We start from the raw sequence: 16,970 nt of genomic DNA, 5'->3' as shown, positions 1-16,970 counted from the left end.
CGTTCGCACTTTAGTTGTCCCGTTCACGTTCCGTTTGACGCTGAGGGGACTTACATACATGCATTGGTACCTGAGGGTAAGCAGTGGGCCGGGGTATCTATCGTCTTGGGAAGTGAAATGTATATCAGGTCTAAGAAGGGTGGGCAAGAATTAAAAATTTTCGAACAGCGGACCTACGCGTCCGCCCACGCAGTACGGCGAATGAATCAAGTACGATTGATTCGAGACTGTTATCAGCTGCGAACATTTCCTGTATGCTGCTCGCAATATTTTCGGATATTTTTCGAATGTCAGCGCACGAGTCATCGACGAAGTGTTCATTGACGCACATCCGATGAACAGCCCCGTTCCGACGTAACAACCGCTGTGATATGTGTGCGCAGGAGAGAGGTTTAAGAACGCCGTGTTGTGGTGTCTTGAGCTACCTGAGCCTGCGTATCGCGAATCCGGGATGTTCTGGTACCAATTTATTCACCATTATCATCAATACTGGTAGTTTATTTCTCCACGCGCGTGGGGCTGTTTTCTTGTTTCATCTCTTAATCGTCTACTCGTAACAGTTAAGATGACCGCGTTTCATGCTCTATAATTAATCTCACGCACGCTGTAATTGTAGGCGCAACTTTCTCGCTTGTTTAGCCTGCGAACAGCTTCTTCACGCATGTAAACATGGCTTCTATACGTACTAGATGAACGAAAGGTAAGCCAGGAAGTGTCCTAAAAAACGCCGGGGTCTCTGTTTTCTCACTGGCCTATTCAAGCGATGAAAACGCCCTAATTTATAATTGCACGATTGTTAAGAAACGCTCAGGTATTAACAGTTTTCTGCTGAAGTTGTGCTTGCTTCCTGATGCTCTTGATTTCCACCAATAAGTTAGTAATGCCATGCTGCATGTTATTTTGTTTCTGAATCGATTGTACTATTTGCCGTTATTCTATATGAACTTCACTTTGCGTCGTGTTCCTCTGGTGATGACGACGTACTAACGTAGTCCAATTTTTTTTTCTTACTTTTTGTGAAGTAATGGTACTGCCAAGGAACGTGAGTTCAGAATACTTGTCTGTAATTTACAAGAAGCACACACACTGTCAAAAGATATCTTCTCAGATGCTCTGTGTTCAGTTCGGTCCTTTCAGTACTTGATTCTGTGGAGAAGCTTCACTATTTGTGCTCGATTCAGTTTTGAAAAAAGGTGTTATTCATTCAGCCTTATAACTCTTGAAATTTCCGGGAGTATTTGTATCACTTGAGTTTGATTCCAGTCGCCACGGTCATGATGAATTTCGCCAAGGGACCAGTTTGTTGAACTACCTTTCCAAGTTAATGCACACACACACACACACACCAGTAAACACTCTCGCACGAGTCTGCTGGCAACATGCCTCGTGCGTTTTTCTCGTTCGCTGAATCAAGTGACAATACCTATCCGCTCAAGCCTGCTCTGTGCTTTCATTTATTTTTCCACGCCTTTATATGGCCAAATGCTCGAGTTTCGATGTCCGCACAATTCCTATTTGCCGCAGTGTATGGAATCAGGATAGAAGTACAAAAGACGCAGCTCCCAAAAACGCGCCCCTGTGGGAAACAATACCGAGCTAACGCGAGCTGCTCCGGCCGAAAAGGCATCGCAAGAGCCAACGACGGACCTGGAGCCCGACCACGTGGACCCACGTGCAAAAGGCAGCCGTGGAAGCGCTGCCAGAGCACGGACAGGCATTGGTGTTTTTTTTTTATTCTCGCATGCACGTCTTCAGGCTGAGGCCGAAAAGTGCGGCCGCCCACTAGCCCTCCCCTCTTGTCATTTCCATCCGCCTGACGGCTGCAGGGGCGAGTGTCCAAGCTCGGCCCTCGCACACTTCCGAAACATTCCAGCGCGAATCGCCACTCATATTTATCGCGCGCTCCCATTGCGTGTTTGATCGCGCTCCCTTTCGCAGTGGACTCTCCCGATCTAGGGAACGGGAAAAGGGGGAAACTGGTAGCGCCCTCTCCCTACGAGGGGAGAGATCGCGAGAGAGGCGCGAGGGTGAAAACGGAGCGAGGGAGGGCCGGAAAATGAAGAGGAGGTTCCCCAGGCGGTGGCGCGAGCGCGCATGCGCGCAGCGTTATCCTCGACGCAGGGGATAAATAGGGAAGAACTAGGGTTCGGCCCTTCGTCTGGCGTGGGCCCGGACACCTTTTTGAGAACGCTCCAGATTTGTAGGGCTTGTACCGTTCCCGCCCGGGCTCCGAAGCCGCGAAGCAAGAGTCTCCGGCCCGCTCCAGTTCTGCTCCGGTCTCCTGGGCTGGCCTGCCGACGACGCCCGCAACGCCGGACCCGCCTCACGTTCCGGTGAGAGGCTCGCTGCTGCGCTTCTCCGTTGCTAGCCGAGCGGCGCCCAACGAGCGTGCGAGTTACGCTTCGGTTTCGGGCTGCACCCTGGGGCTCTCTGGCGCAGCGGAAACGACGCTCAAACAATGCACCGAGGGCAGGCAGCGCGGAGAAGCGGTTTGCTGCGCGGCAGCGTTGATCGCGCTTTTCCCTTCTCGTCGGAGCTACGGCCAGCGCCCAAAGGGCGAACCCCGTTTCCTCGCGCCGCGTGCGGCTCGTCAGGTCGGCCGCGGAAAGCCGGCGAAAACTCTCGGCTGCCTCCCCGCGCGTTCCATCAGCTCGGCGTAGTAGGCGCGCTTCCCCGCGGCAGAAGCGCGTCACGCACGAGGCGGTAAGGCGCGCCCGGCGCACCATTCTTTCAAACGCCGTAGGACTCGCGGCACAGGCCGCGAGGCTATGCCCCCGCTACGCGGAGAAGTGCGGGCTGGGGAGCGCCGTAGGAGGGCGGAGGGGAGCCGGCACGCGGCCGATCGTTCGCGGGACGTGCTGGTGGCTGCCGCGTGGTCATTGGCCCCCGAATTCGTGCATCGCGCGCGGTCCGTGCATCGTGCGCGGTCAGGACAGCGGCGCCGCTTCCGGGCGGCTGTCCGGCCCGCTGCCACGGTGACAGTCTCCGGTCGAGCCTGCCGTTGGCTACTGCTGTGCGCCACGGCGCTGCGTTGGGGGCTCGGCCAGGGCTGTCACGAGGACAGGGGGAGGGGGGGGGGCACAGCCCACTCGAAAGCCACGCCTCAGGGGTCACTTCATTGCAGGAAATGAGAGTAGACATCTAACCCGAACGCCGCCTGTTTTTATGAGAAATTCTCCCCGTTTTCGGGAGCATTTCTTATGCGCATTTATTCGGTGGAGACTTACTCGTGCACGTTCCTAAAACTCTCTGCGCTCAGTGCCAATGTATGCCACCCTTTCATAGCCTACAAACACTTTTCTGCTGCGCATGACAAGTATTTGCGGGAAGGTAAAGTGTATTGTGAAGCTGCAAGTGCAGTTTGTTGCTTGTATTACTCAGGGAAATGAGCGAATACAAAAACAACATGGATAAATGTGCACGACCCGGCCATAATTGGGCGGTGAACAGTCAGTGTTCTGTTATTCGAGGCAGGGCCGAGTTCAACATAGAGCCCGGGTTTCGCTTAAGTTCGTTCCGTAAAACACCATGCGTGGTGGCTCATTGGCTCGTCCTGTCCCGCGCTCCACTCCGTGGGCACTAAACAGGAGTGGCCCTTGAAGTTTTCTTTCTCTGGGTCAAGAAGCGAAACCACGGTCACTCACCACCTTGATGCACTCATCCAAACCGGCCCCGCCGAAAATAGAATTCGCTAATTTTGCTGTGCATATTTTCATTTCCATGAAACGAAACGGGAAAGTAAAGCTATGCTTGGTAAGACCATGTAGTGACACTTGGTATGTCGTGCTCATGGACAGCCACCCTGAGACGTTAAGATCTCATATTTCTGTGTCCCAGCTTAGGTCTTTTCAGTAATATTCTTTTATCCGTGTTTATAGGGCTATGGGCTCCAGTTCGAAGCTCCTTGCACTCACCCTACCATTCGCTTAACTTGGCCGGTGTGCTGGGGCTGCAGGTTTGTGAATCTGTACACGCCGTTGCCGTGTGGGAAGTTCGACATTATGCTTTTCCCGACGCTGTCAGCGGCGTGTCTTTGTTGGAATGTTTCAAATGAAAAGAATCATTTAGCCCATCGCCCAGGACACGAAGACACGAAATGGACGCATTGCAGCCGCTGCTGTCTTCTTGTACACGACAATAAAACAATCTGCTTTTCCTTTCTGAAGTTTGCTTCTTTTTGAGTAAGCGTCCATGCTGGGTAAGGCTGGACCCTTAAATGCTATTCACGTAGCTGGGATTTCTTATGCAGAAGTACTGCTGTGCGCCCCAACGCCTTTATTTGTTTAATCTAGGGAGCTAACTCACCCAGTGTTTGCCACTAGTTCTGTCAGGGAAACTATAAGAGATTCTTAGCGATATGTTCTACCACCCATGCCGTTGAGTGAGCAACGTCGCGTTAGCTTTTCTTGCGCATAAGAATCTGCACTCCGTGCAGAGGCAGAAAATATATGTCAGTCGTTGTCAGTAGTATAGTCGCATTTTTTAAATGAGATCCCAAATTGTGAAAGAATGCATTTTCCCGTCGTACACGACACCGTTTATCGTTCGACGACAACAAGAGCAACACCGCGCCCGCCTGCGGACAGGATGGTCAACTTGACACTGCCGTTAACGGGGCAAACTTGTTTGGACACACGTACGGGGTTTGTTTGCTCCGACGTCCATGCCGAAGGGCGCCTGCGTGCGTGGAGGAGGCTAACACGACGGGCAGGAAACGAGGCCTGCGAGAAGGACCCGCGCATTGTGTTTGCAGTGCCACGAGAGCAGGAACCCGACGACGACGGGCAGAAGGCCGCCTTTTGACGCGACCGGGAGGGAAAGAAGCCAGAGAAGCGAGTTGCGCAAGTAGGTGGCCATCTTTGTCGCTTTTATGCGCTGCTTCGCTTGGCGCTTTTCCGCGGACACCGGAAGCGGCACAGGCGACCACGTCGCCGTTTCCGTTACGTCGCGGCGGGGACAAGCTGATGGCAGGGGGCTCTGTGCGGAGCGCGCTCGATGCACGGCCGAATCCCGGAGGAGCCGGTTGCGGCCGGTGTTGTCCCCAATCCTGGCCATGTGCTGCGGCGTGGATCCGCAGAGCTGGCATCTGCCGTGCTTCGCACGCCAGCCGCCCTGTGCGCGCAGCATCGATCCAGGGGCGCCAGCTCTGCAAATAGCCCGGCCAGGGAGCGCACTCGGGTCCAGCTGCGGACGTGCGTGCCTTGCGGGCCACACGTGCGCCCTTCCGCTGTGCACCAGGGAGCGGCCTGCTGCGAGCAACATCGATCGCGCCCCCGTGCGTTTAAGAGTTGGCTCCCCTCTTTGTGCACCCCCTTACTATTGTCTCCTGCAGCTTGGATTCTGACGCGCAGAATATTACACTAGGGTACCTCTACCATAGAAATTGCAAATTCTCGGCGCCCTCCGGTCCACGGCGGAGTCTCTGCTGCGAAAGACCACCTTTAGCGTTGAGAGGCGATGTCTCCATAACGCGGGGGAGGGGATGACGTAACGAAGAAGTAGGCGGCGGAGCATCGCCGATGAAATCGTTCGAGACGCGACAATGGCCGTGGGTGTCCATGCAGGCTCCACAAGAGACGCCGTGAGCTGTTGGCAACGCGGCCATCGTTGCCGTCTTTATTCGCGCTGGATTACAGGGGAAACCGCTAGCTGCCACCGATGCAACGTCGGCCCGAGATTGTTCCTCTTATGCAGGGGTAGGCTCGACGCCAGAGTCGCAGCACAGCTTTGCATTGGTGGAACACTGCGATGACGCGAGGAAAATGACGGCTGGTTGGCCCCCTCTGGTAGCGCAGTAGTGCGACTTAGCACTCTTTTGAACATTTTACTCCACCACAGGACCCGGCAGAACAAGGCGTGTACTCTGGGCTTTTGTGTCGAGATCACTTTGAGCTGTACGGCGAGGGCTGCGTTCACCCGAAGAAGGGTTTTGGAGGCGGCATCCTGTGTCAGGCACGCGAACGTGCTACTTAAGCGTTCGCGTGTACATGTGCTGGAGAAGAATATTCGCACAGAGTCGCCATATTAAGCGAAGCTCAAGGAGCCCGACTTCCAAAGCGGGAATTCATTTTTAACAAGCATTCATTATTAGTGAGACAGTTTGATTTGATGTCAAAAAACGCTCGCATATATTCACCTCTCCTACCGCCTTATTGTCACAGTATTTCACCGACGAGTTTCTGGCGAACGCTTCCTGCGCCGTCTCCGCTCAGCTCCGGATAGGCTTTACGATAAAGCTTCTGCGAAAGAAAAAGCAAATGAATAGAAAGAAAATTTATTACGCTTAAATGGTGCACCGGTTTTCTCTTCTTGATGCCGTCATTCCAGAATAATGAAAACACAGTCAGTAGGTGGTGCGCACTGAGCACATTCGTTCCACCGAGGTCGCTAACGCTCAACCCTCGGACGTTTCGGTACTGTAACTTCGACGCATTAACATAGTATTTGTTTTCAAACTAACGGGCTGGTAGGTGAAGGGCTGCATGATTTCTAACCTTTTTTTTTCTCCACGAAACTTGGACGGGGGCGCTGTCGTTTACGAATGTAGAGCCGCAGAACTGTTGTAGTCGCGTAAAGTGCGCCTACTTATGCCTGTAACTACAACTCTAGGCAAACTGCGTTTCTCAAAGTCGTGTCGCCAACAATCCCTACATTCCCATGCCAAACGTCTGACCATGGTTGGGAAGGATAACTGGCTTCGCGATGGCGAGATGCACTTTACAGGCAGTGTGTTCTCAGAAAAGGAGTTAGTTGCAAACATCCAGTTAGAACGCGTTGTTCACATCTCTACTGTGCTCTAAAGATCGTTAATGGAAGACTTGGGAGAAATCTTGTCAGAGCTTGCCAGTAAGAAATTTTTTTATATTATAATTAGCAGAAAAAAAAAACGAGCTGGATATTAAAGCATAATAAGCCTATGGAAAGTCGACAAAGACCATTTTCAGGCACAGGAACCGGCCACTTCAAAACTACAAGCCCGTACGCACACACAGAAATGCATCGTCAATGCAACGCCGTTTGGCTTTGAAACTGTGTACGTGGCATGTACGGTTTAACGTCCCGAAGCGATGCATAAGGGCTATGAGGGATGTCATAGGCTTCGGGTTAATTTAGTCCACCTGGGGCTATTTAACGTGCGCCGACACCGCACAGAAAGGTGGAGTTGTAATGCGAAAACACTACTCCCATTACAAGAGAAGCCGTGTGCGTGCTAGTGTGTGTACTCGCAGATGGTACAGAAAATGCCAGCGATGGCGAGAAAAATATGTTGGCGTTATCAAGCGGCTGTATGACTCACACAGCAAGCCGAGCACCGCCACTTGAGTGAATCCTGTATACATGTCGTCCGTCTGTATATACTTGCCACTGGCCGACTTCCATGGGGCGCCAGGTTTCCCGACAACGTCGTACCAAAATTGTAACTCAACTGTTCGCCGTACAGCGTTCTAGGTGGTGGTGTGATACGATTTCTCGTTGCAGTTGGAGGCTAGCTTGCGACAGGGATTCGAACTAACGACACCTTCAATTGCATGCCTTCCCAGACTCTTTAGCTCTTCCCTTACGGCGCACTTGAGGTGTCCACCGAGGTGTGAGACAGTTACTGCGCCATTTCCTTTCCTTCAAAAACCAATTTTCATATCAAAGTTTTTATGCAAACATTCGTCGTACAGCGTTCCGGGTGGTGTCATGCGCACCTGTGCGTGTATGGGCGTGTGTCAATGCACCCAGGGACAGTAATGCTTTCGCAATCCCACACGTAAGCAGTCTTAAGTGTCTACCAATTTTTTTTTAAATTCCGCCCCCATGAAAATACGGCTGCCGCGGCCGGGATTCCATCGCGCTACCTTGGGATCAGCTGCCGAACGCCACAGCCACTCAGCCACAGCCGCGGGTGGATTTTTAAGCTGACGGCGCCTGTAGTGGGCACATTTTTTTTTTCAGCAGTCCTCCTTAGGTAGGGTCTGCAATGTCGTAGTCGCAACGTCTTGCGCATAAGCCAATTCAATAAACGCTTTCTCAGACTGCAGGGCCTTTGAGCGTGACATTGTTTTGTGGCTCATCTTGCAGAAGTTACGCCCCAGTTTAGTACTACTTTAGACCGGTTTGCGAACTTTTGAGTTCAAATTTAGTCAACGAAAGATTATGCCATGTGTAGTCAAAGTTTTTTTTTAACAACCACTCGATCTTCCAGCCGGCCATCTTTGCGCAGAATAAAAAAGGTCATACCCCGACGGGAAAAGTTGAATTGCGCGGGTGGTTTGGTACAGCAGATCGAATCACCCAAAAACATTAACGCCGGGATTCACAGAGGAAACAGCGCGTTTAACTACATTGTTTCAATATTTTTTTTTCTTATTATTCGCAAGGACGAGAGGTAAATCCCATGCCTCCTAAGTTGTACGTTATTGGAGCGTTGCCGCTAAGACAGCCGTAACTTCGGGGGCATAAGTCGTCAACCACGAATGGTGCCGCGATTAATGACTTCGTATTTGTTCTTGTTTTTTCTTTTAGTTTCACACCAGAGAGCGCCGTTGTTAACACTGCCCCCCCCCCCCCTTCCCGTCCCTCCATCGCGCTTAAGAACTTTCTCACGGTGCCCTGTCCACCGGCATCTCTTAGCGAGGTTATGGGCTGTACGCACCACGTATAGTGGAGGGTATGTGCTTCACTGTATGGAGAGGATCTCATAACCTCTGCAGAATGCAGTTGGCGTTCCACACCACTTTGGACAGGAAGCACCGGCTAACGTAGCGCCTACCAGCATTAAGCTTCGGGGACTGTCGCTGGCGGTAAGGGTGGGATTTCGAATTAGAACGTAAAAATTAAAATAACCATTTCTCAGCGTCGAAGACGCTTTGTTACTATGTGCAGCGCCGTTGCATGTAACTGCATAATAAATGCGCGTTCTGTTCTAGCTGTGCTCGCAAACTGCCAACTGCCTGTACATTTGTGAGCATCGTTGCAGTAAACCCGAGAACGCTTGGCTTTCGATGCTATCATAGATATGCACGCGTGCGCGGAGTGTTTTCGGCGAGATTAGATTATCTCTGCGCGCACCACGTCTTCGGAACACGCGCACGTGCTACGCGCGCTACTGATGGCGCTAATTCGCAAGTAAGGCATCCAAACAAAACTGTTAGCTGGGCCTACCGCGGCTGCACGCCTTTCAGATTTGCGCCCGCCTGCGTTTTTTTGGTGGCGAGTGCTAACAGTGTCACATCTGTTTGGCATTCCTCGATTGAAATTTGGCGACAGGTGAGGCTAAGCTGGAAAGTTTGTTTTCGTCTTTTTTAAAGTAACGACTTTCTCTCGTCAGCCATGAATACGTGCCAACTAGCCCAACCTCTCACGTTGTCGTCGGAAAGAGCAGACGTATGCCGCGGTTCAAGCGTCGAGCAGTATCGTACTTGTTTCATTGCTAAGAGGGTATACATCTTAGGCGGTAATAAATTCCTGTGTGAGCGGCTGCTAATGCCAAAGCGCACAATATTCTGCATAGCTACAGCACAGCGCTAGCTTGCTCCAGGCTAGCGGTGTAAACGGGAGGACAGTCGCGCGAACGAATGGGTGAGTGTTAACGCTTACGATCCTCGGACAGGAGAACGAAGAAAGCAAGGATAATGGCGAACACTGGAAACGTTTCTAAGGTCAGGCCATTTCAGTCTCACAGAATTGGACCTTACGACGCATTTCCCAGTGCCGACTCCTGCCGTCGTTAGTTGGAACCAAACTCAAGAGAAGCCGACAACGCGTGCGAAGCAGACAAAGCACTGCTTGCGCTGACGGAACGACACGAAAAGAGTCGCGTTCTGTAATACATGACCAGCAGAGGTGGCGCAGTGGTTGATGTTTGGGTTTAGGAAATCTACTCGCGAAATTCCAGACCTTCACTGGTACCAACAAAAGCACGCGTAGCAGACGGCGCGCAAGCGCCCCGATGGCGTGCCGCGTGTGAAGGAAAAGTAATCGCCCCTAAAATGCACTGTGCATGCGTGCAAATTTACCTCGACGCCATCACGCAGCTCTGATCGCATAAAATGTCACGCGCTCCCGTGTTCACAATAAGGTTTCTCAGCAGTGCACATTGCAAGTTCCAGTTTTGTTTCAGTGTTTGGGCTGGTGAGGGATATCAAAAGAAGGCTCGTATTTAGTGATCTGTGGTCTCGGACGAACTTTCCTTCAATGCGCGGCCCATTGGACATGAAAAATCGTAGGCTGCTATCGGTAGCCCATTGGTGGTTACACGCGTGAGCTTTAACTGCTCGTGCTGGACAAAGCCTGCGTCGTAAACTTATAATCACCATCAACACAGGCCGAGTTCGGTTCACGGCAGGGTAACGGTCTGTTACAGTGATCTCCAATTATTCCTGTCCTATGACAAAGCTTATCCCAGCAAATTTCTCAAGCTCCTCATTCCACCCGACTTTCGGTAGCATCCGGCTGTGTTTTTTCCCCGCCCTTGGCATTCATTATATCGCTCTGCGTACTAGCGTCTCTTAGTCCAGCGCATAACTTGCATGTCCTGCCTATTTTCATATATTTACTTTTGTTATTTTCAGCTAAATTATTTTCAACTCCCGACCTTCCAAACACGCTCCTACCTTTTCGTCTCTACCGTTGCAGTAACCGTTCTTGGCCTCATTGCTAGCCTTTCGTTATCCTCCAAGCTCCGGCGCCTTAGATGAGTGCTAACAAGATATTATGTTATATACTTTCCTTTTCAGGAGTGCGTGACAGCTCCTGCTCCTCGTTTAGGAATGAAAACCGAAATGCACTACACCGCTTTCCCCTTCTTCTACTAATTCTATATCATGATCTTGATCTCTCGTGATTACTTAGTCGAAATAGGTGCCTCATAAACTAATTTTGTGCCCTGTTATCTATTGCGAATTCCAGCCACTTGGCAACATTGTTCAAGACTAATTTCGTTTCAATCACGTTAATCCTTAGGCGTATATCAATGCCGTATTCATGCTTAGGTTCACAATTATTTGATGCAATTACTCTACTCATTCTCTTAAAAGGACACCATTGTCTGTGGGTAGGATATTTTTGGTGTATTACGTGTTAGTCTCGCTGATGCGTTAGCCTAACGCAGATAACAACCAAATAATAGAAATAAAAAGAACATCCCGGTGTTCCCCGTTATGCTATTCTCATCCCACAGCGAAAACGCCTAGGTCGAAACTTTCTGTTTGCTGTGGCCTTATGTTGACGCCAGTTATATACAAGCTAAGCTGAAATGTCGGTCAAATCTAAATGACACTTGTATTATATGTTCAGTTCAGTACTTCTTCCGCTACGTGGCGCATGACTTTGATAATTTTAGTTTATACAACATCAGCTATAAATTTTGCAAAGATTATTTCCTTAACTTGAGGACTGTCTACACGGCTGTGAAGGGCAACAGGCGTTTAATGTGCTGAGCCCTCCCGATCTCGCCTGCATACCAGCTGCGCATGTACGCAAAGCCAACAGTAATTCCGACTGATGCAAGTTGAGGCATACAGTTTCCGATGTCGATATTCTCATGTCAGCTTCTGATGCCTGCATTTCCACGTGGTGGACATTATCGAGGTGCACATAACAACACTTTGTCCTACTCATAAGCTTACTCTATGGGCTTGCTTGAAAGTTTGCTGGAAACATGAACTTCATCCACGGAATAGGGCATGCAGACTTTACCACATAACATGTAACTAGTTGAGGTTGAGTGAGGTGTTGAATGCTACAGGTGGGATTAGCCTTGCTTATTCTGCCGGCAATTGCTCCACCGTAGCGTTCCTTCTATGTAAATAATGCCCATGTAACTAGCTCTTCCGCACATGGAGAAGGCATGTGTATATGGTGTATGAAATATTATGACACTCCAGCTGGAGCGTGGCCAGTGGCAGGACTCATTCAAGTGCGTCTAAAGTGTTTGCGCTTTGGTGCAGCCTAACTGCCTCTGTTTATTTATTATTATATGTTTGCCAGTTTCCACCAAAAGGTAAAAAAGATACCCCAAACTTGTGTTATCAGTAGTTAATGATGGTAGCATAATAACTGAGGCGTGACGTGAGGCTGATTATGATGTAGAAACGACCGCGAAATTGTTGCGGATAGCGTGGGAGTAGCAAATAAGAGGCGCTCCTTCCAGAAGCCGCCGGCAGCAGGGAGCAGAATGGGGCTCCTTAATGCACCAATTACGGCCCATTTAAGAGCGGGCCACAGGGGACGGACCCCGGTTTTAGCGAAGAAAAATGTCGACTAGAGCGAGAAACTGTGCCCGGTGAACGTTGCTGACGACACCGCATGTTCGTAGCATATATCAACTGTACTTACAAGCTTACATCTGGAAGCATTAGCATTTTGCTTCAGCGTCCTCCGCATGCTAACACTAATGTACCACCGATCATTTCTTTTGCAGTACCGGCTTGAGTGTTAGCAGCTTATCCCGGAGCCGACACAGGATGGCATGAACATGACGCACATCATGGAATGAGCTCTCCAGACCTGCGCCTATCCTCGCTGGTTCTTGCCACCCTGTGCCATGATAAAACGCTGATACACCGGCCTATCGACGCTCTCTCGATACTGCTAAAGGATCGGCCGATTTTGCACCGTCGTCCCTGCGTAACAGCGCATAGGAGAAGTTTAAGCTTGTGGGTATTTAGTAAGAACATTTCCCGAAAAAAAAAAAATCTGCTCTACAGGACAGGTCAGAGGAAAGAAGCAGATGTAACACACGCAGACCTGGAGCTGATGTTTACTGAAAGGAACATTTTTTTTAATACCACAACCGATGAGCTTGTGCATATCTTCAAAATGACATAGAACGAACGCGACGCACACTTTGCGCTGCACCCATAAACCTTAACATCTTTTTAAGATGCACCCAAGCCGCACTGACACACCTGCCACTGCCAAATATTGTGGTCTGAGCCGCTTGAAAAACACCTCGGTCTAGTTGATCTTTGGCGCGTCTGAGCACATATTATTTTGTAGTAGATATATCGACAAAACGGCCGTTTTTGTTAGCGACGCCGTTATAGAACCTTGCTGAATGCTGGGTGTGATTTCACTCATTGCAGCGTCTAACCAGTTTGAAAGATTCTGTAGTAAATTAAAAATCCTGATAGGTCCTTAAAACATGGGGCCGTTATTTTTTTAGCCCTTTGGTTTGCGTGTTCGTTTTCGAGTTCTTCAAAACACTTTCAGCGCGCAGCGTCTCTAAAACATGCGCTGTTTCTGTTTCTTCTTCGAGCCTCCGGCGAGTCGGTGCCCGGCCATGGCTTTGCTGAACTTATAGCACGCCGTATGTGAATTCTTTCCATTGAATTGGCATTGCGACGCACCCGAATTAGGCTCGATCGGTACTTTTTTTTCGGAAAGCTTTGCGTGCTTTCGGAAACTTGCCAGTGGACAAGAACGGCTCTTGTAGAGAGGCCACTTCTTGAGCTTGCAGTGCTTTTCGCGTTTGTTCAGCCGTCCATCTGAAACGTAAGCGCCTGTGCATATTTACGGGCCACACAATAATCTGCACGCGCGAGACAATTGGAGAGGATGGACAGTTTTCGAAGGAGCATCATTTCAGCCACAATTTCAAAGTGCATTCACTGACACTGAGAACGACCGGGAAAGGGCTGTTGTGGGTGCTCTCACACAAATCAGTATGAGTATTTAGCGTGTTTTAGGGGGCGAAATTAGTTGTTTAGTGGCACGGCACACACTCACACGCTGATAACCATGTAAAAAGTGGGTCTACGACGCCGCAACCACGGCGTTTACGCGATTACCTTCATGTAAAACGGATGCTCGACAAAAATGACAGGAACGAAAGGCTGCGCTTCGCCGCAGGGAAGAATTCTGTTTAATCGTCGTGTCGCCGTCGCGTAGCCCCTGCGTCTCGACCTGGAACTGGCCGTCTCGACCGGGAACAGTTGTCAGAGTTGGGCAGTTAGCGGTGGCGCCCAATAGACTTCGGTCAGCTAGAAAGGTCACTCTTGAAGCACAAAGGGTGGCCACCTGGGTAAGCATTGAAGAAGCGCAACTGATGCATCGTAACCGATGCGCTATCATTGATTCATTTGTATAGGCCCTAGACCCTGTAGGGCAAAGCCTCAGGCCTAATGCCACCCACAGTAGAGTCCCTCCATGATGAAATCCGTGCCAACGAATACGAAAAACGTCATGTGTATTTCCAGGTTTCCGCAAGCATCGCCAGCGTCGGTTGTCGAAGTTTCCGTGTAACAACGGGTGCCCCACTGCCAAGGGAGTCATCTTTAATAAAGCAAAGCGAATGTTACTAAGGCGCCGTGCATGTTAACGCTGGTGCTGCAGCGTTTCAAGGGCACTAGTCGGCTTGCTGTGCAAATGAGGCGACACGATTATCACATATAGTCACAAATGACCTTCTACAACGGTCGCCGCTATTGACTCAGCATTTAAAAACAGTGCGCCAATTAATATTTTACCATGAAAAAGGTGACGTTGGCGTAAATTACAGACCTTAGAGGGACACTAAAAGGAAATATCAAACTGAGCAAGACGAATAGATTTTTCCTCACGAACAGTACCGACGTTTTTTCAGCGTGGAAAAGTGGCTGCGTTGCTGAGAAAAAGTGTTGAAATCCTTCCGAATTCGCCGTCGTGGTGGCTCAGTGGTTATGGCGCTTGGCTGCTGACCCGAAAGGCACAGGTTCGATCCCGGCCGCTGCGGTCGCATTTCGATGGAGGCGAAATTCTAGAGGCCCGTGTACTGTGCGCTGTCAGTGCACGTTAAAGAACCATAGGTGGGCGAAATTTCCGGAGACCTTCACTATGGCGTCCCCGTAGCCTGAGTCGTTTTGGGAAGTTAAACCATCATAAAACAAACCGAACCCTTCAGATTCGTAGCGCCTGCGAAAAATGTAGTTCCGTGTGACGTCTTTGCAAGCCAACCAATCGGAGGCGCCGCTTACAAAGACCGGAAGCTCGGCCAGAAACCGAAAACAGAAAGTCAACAGATCATTGCTCACGGCATCGACGTGCAAGTTCAAGCCGCCTCTGCCCTCCAGTATTTCGATGTGGGTTCTGCTCTGCATAGAGTGCGTCTGCGTCTCGTTGCAAGCTGCGTGGATGCGAAAGAAGAAGTTATCGAAGGCAGCTGCAGACTACCGAACAAATTACTGATCACGCTCACGCATGTAAACATCGGCGACGATAACGCGAGCGTGTTGCCTTGGGTGCGTTGTGTGCCGTCATCGTGAAGTGTTCGCGTATGCTTCGAGGGATCCTCAGAAGCATGCGAGCGCAGCAGTCGCGCTCTAACATTTTCATTCAACACCACAACTGAGTGAAAAATTGCGCGCGCATTTCTCGCCAAACGGCGCTCGGTGGTGTCTGATATTGGGTGTTTATTGACAAACTACGCAGTCAGTATGATCGCACACAACCGTTGTGATTGTCTCTACTGTGGTCGTTGCGACGTCTACACTCGCGAATTTCTTCCTTGTGGGTTGCAAGCGGAAACGAATCAGGGTACGTTGCGCCAGGCTTCAGTTTGCCGCCTGCCGGCCATAGCTGTGGGCAGAGGATGCACGCATAATCCTGGCTAACACGCATAAGCTGGTACAACGTTTTTCTCGCGAAAAACCCTGCCTCGCGTGCTGGCGCCTCATGTACTGTGTGCATGATGACCTGCGCTGGGAAACCCCTTCCTTTAATAAGTCAAGTGAGAGGTGATTGTGCATGCATGTGGTACTTATCAGATATTTTTCAGCATATCCGAAGTCATATCCGCCTTTACACTGAGCAGTAAACATGGAAGACAACACGCTCACATAGCGCTTCCCATGTTGACGACATGCGTGCAAGCGCGTAGCCTGCCAAAAGTAGCCTATCTGCATGAGCGCGTACTAAAAATGAAGAAACAAACACTCTGCAATGTCGTAACGCCCGCAGCCTGCCAAAAGTAGCCTATCTGACGGCTCAAGTGAGAACGAAACCGCTTCGCCGGTCGCGTTTGGCAGCTTGCGGTTCTGAACTTACTGCATACAACGGCCACACGCAGTCTGAGTGCGTAGAATGCGAGAAGAAAGCTTCAGCGCTCGTGTTTGCGACTAACCTTTCTCTCCGTCGTCTGTTTTGCGTTGTTTTAATTACGAGACCCTTCGCACTGTCGGCTATGCTTGCCGCGCTGCTTTCCTCGTATCTCGACGGCAATTGCCCATCGAGACAGCGGAATAGTGTTCGGTCATGATTGCGACGCTCGCCGTCGCTGCACGAATCTTTCAGTGGCGGCGCCACGCGTAAGTCGCTTTTATTCATTTTTCTGGATTGTTAAAGCTTTTTTTATTGTGTGAAAATGACTTATTTGGCATTAGGTAAGCCTACCCTATCAGTCAAGCCTGACTTAGTATTCCCCCTTGGAATCCGTTTGAATGCGTCAACGAATCATTCTTGTAAAGGGTGCTTCGTTGCAGTAAGTGTATTATTGCTGTGAAGCTTTACAAACGGAGGGGGTATTTCAGGACAGCAACGATAAATGCGGGCAAATTGTTGAAGGGCCACTAAGGGCAAATTGAAGTTGGTCTATACTGATAGACCACTGCTTTATAACGACAAAGAGGCCGCTCTCACGGAATACGTAGCTTTTATATGTTAGAAAAGACCAGAAAAATATAGGTGCCGCCATCGGCGGCTGATCCCGCAATTAAATGCGTGCATTGACACCGAACTTGTTGTGCGGATCCCAGAGGCTATGCTGCACCGCCATTCACTTAAAAAAAAGAAAACCAGGCCTGTATACGTAACGAGTTGGAGTCGAAAGGCGGGAAAAATTTTTAATTAAACTTTCTCATCCATAATTGCGTATTTTGCTGCCGGACGAGGGTTAACATACCAAGAAAGATCCAGAGAATAAATTTTTGCTGAGGAGTGCAATTCGAGAAAGATAAACGAACGGTGGCTCAGTGGTTAAGGTGCTCGGCTGCTGATCCGGAGTACCC

The 16,970-nt window shown here is 50.2% G+C and overlaps 1 protein-coding gene across 1 annotated transcript in view; it reads left to right on the top strand.

Annotated features, from left to right (window-relative positions):
* The first annotated feature begins 2,222 nt into the window (after nucleotides 1-2,222).
* The window catches only part of LOC144096668 (uncharacterized), a 60,336-nt gene continuing 45,588 nt past the window's right edge, over nucleotides 2,223-16,970 (top strand). Inside the window, exon 1 of the mRNA XM_077629508.1 lies at nucleotides 2,223-2,333. The gene's annotated coding sequence lies outside the window, so the exon portion shown is untranslated. The remainder of the gene's footprint in view (nucleotides 2,334-16,970) is intronic.

This window comes from Amblyomma americanum, chromosome 1 (assembly GCF_052857255.1).
Source record: "Amblyomma americanum isolate KBUSLIRL-KWMA chromosome 1, ASM5285725v1, whole genome shotgun sequence".
Classification (NCBI taxonomy): domain Eukaryota; kingdom Metazoa; phylum Arthropoda; class Arachnida; order Ixodida; family Ixodidae; genus Amblyomma; species Amblyomma americanum.
Note: the sequence above shows the minus strand (reverse complement) of the source record. Positions and strands in the feature narration are given on the sequence as shown.